At 38.1% G+C, this 2,034-nt stretch overlaps 1 long non-coding RNA gene across 1 annotated transcript; it reads right to left on the reverse strand.

Moving 5' to 3' along the window:
• Positions 1–281: 281 nt before the first annotated feature.
• Positions 282–1,075, reverse strand: LOC134664183 (uncharacterized). Its single transcript, XR_010098221.1, has 2 exons — positions 837–1,075; positions 282–699 (listed from the first exon to the last, which is right to left on the reverse strand). It is a non-coding gene; the product is annotated as an uncharacterized LOC134664183 (long non-coding RNA).
• Positions 1,076–2,034: the final 959 nt, after the last annotated feature.

Consider the following 2,034-nt stretch of genomic DNA (forward strand, 5'->3'; position numbering starts at 1 on the left):
GTTTTCTATGTATATAAGTATGTATTTATCTATATAAGTATGTGTCGTTGCCTAGCACCCATAGTACAAGCTTTGCTTAGTTTGGGGCTAGGTTGATCTGTGTAAGATGTCCCCAATATTTATTTATTTATTTTATTTTATTTAATTATGATTGATATATAAATTACAAATTGTTGACAGGAGCATACAAAAGGTTAAATATAAGCCAGTAGCTTAGCGGGTGAGATTCCCTTCCCAAATTTCCATTCAAAGCAAAGATGGTAGGTAATTAAAAAATAATATTAAGTAATAATATGATTTATTAGTTTTGGTTTCACAGGCAGCTTTTATCTTATCTAATGCATAACATCTATGTATTCAATGTTCGCTTGACTTTTGTTAATTTCGAAAATGTTTGAAGTCTATGAAGTAAATGAGTTCACTGAGGTTACACTGATTCGGGCAAACCTGTTCACAATTTCACTTCACGGTTTGAATCATTACTAACACTTAAAGTATTGTCTCTTCTGGTCAAGTAAGCCAGCAGTGCACGTCCTTAGCACTGGTAACTGCCATGAAGGCGTCATTGCAGCGGCAGCTTTGACTGTTCGTGCCAACTTGGCGAGGACTTCTCAGCGTGGAAGAAGAGCCCGCGGAGCCCGCTCTTGCCCGCTCTGGCTGCGCCGCCGCCTTGATTGGGGCTGCGGTGACGACGGCTGTCTGAAATTGTTAAACTTAGGTCAAAATTATATGCAATTAACAACGCACTCTTCAAATATTACACTATATAGAGTTATTTTATCACGAAATTGTAATTAACTAAGTTAAACAAATGCCAAAATATTTCATTTGCTTACCGATAAAACAATTATTTTCTCCAAAATTAGATTCGCTGTTCACTTGACACTCTTGACAGCTGACAGATGACGTTTCTTGACGGTTTTGAACGAGAACCACAGACTAAAATTAATTTTTATCGACTTGGCCCGTCGAATATGCGATAACTAAAAAGATTGCCTCTTGGCTAGGTTATTATAAACATTATCGACCAGTCGCTCGCGAACGTAGAGATCGAATCGATACGGAGCGAATGTAATTTGGCTACGGGCCCTGGTCTAGCGGGAGTCATCCTCAACGCATTCGACTTTCGCGCTAAAATCTGTATTTTATACAATTTTGAAGCTGTATTTTGATTTCTGTCATAGTATTCATAACGACGTACGTATACGTATTCGTTATTATTCACAACGGCGGGACTTTATTGCGTACATTTAAACACTTAATTTTACTCGATTAGGTATGTCCCGTCGTTATCAACAGTGTTTAGCAATGCAGTCGGTACTAAATGCTGCAATACTGCTGACTACAAACTGCCGCAAATGTCATAAATACAATTTTATTGATATTGATAGTGGCAATGATAAGCACACAAATAAATGCCTTTACAAGGAATCGAACCCGGGACCTCCTGTTTCGTAGGCGGGATCACTACCGAATAGGCTAGGACCCTGTCAAGAAATAACTACCTACCTAAATATTTGACTCTCCTTGCAATTGAAAAAGCCATAACTTCCCCATTTCCTCTCCGTAAACACAGTTTTATCTAGGTCATATTGACACAACATTTCGTATACTATGGGCCCGATTCGGATTTAGAAATAGACATCTATTAGATATCTTTTAGACATCACCAAGATACGATTACGATATGTTTAAGATCTAACCTGTCAAATTTGACATTTGCGCGATTCTGGAGATACTCTTGAACGATTTCCACAGGATATGACTTAGAGATCCAATTCACATCTAATAGATATGTTACTCTATCTAACGTAAATGTGACATTGGTTGCCCAAATTGCGCTGCAAAAGAGAACTAGTTGATATCTAAACTATAACGTATCTAGAATGGATCTAGTAATACGTGTCGTCTCTTGTGAATATCTTGAAGTTCGAATACGGCAGTATGTACTTGTTTTCGTAGCGCGCACTGAATACGAACCGGCTCGTTACTATTTATTCGTATTTACGGAGCTCTTCCAGGTGCATTTAGTGG

The sequence above is a fragment of the Cydia fagiglandana genome, chromosome 4 (genome assembly GCF_963556715.1).
Source record: "Cydia fagiglandana chromosome 4, ilCydFagi1.1, whole genome shotgun sequence".
NCBI lineage: Eukaryota > Metazoa > Arthropoda > Insecta > Lepidoptera > Tortricidae > Cydia > Cydia fagiglandana.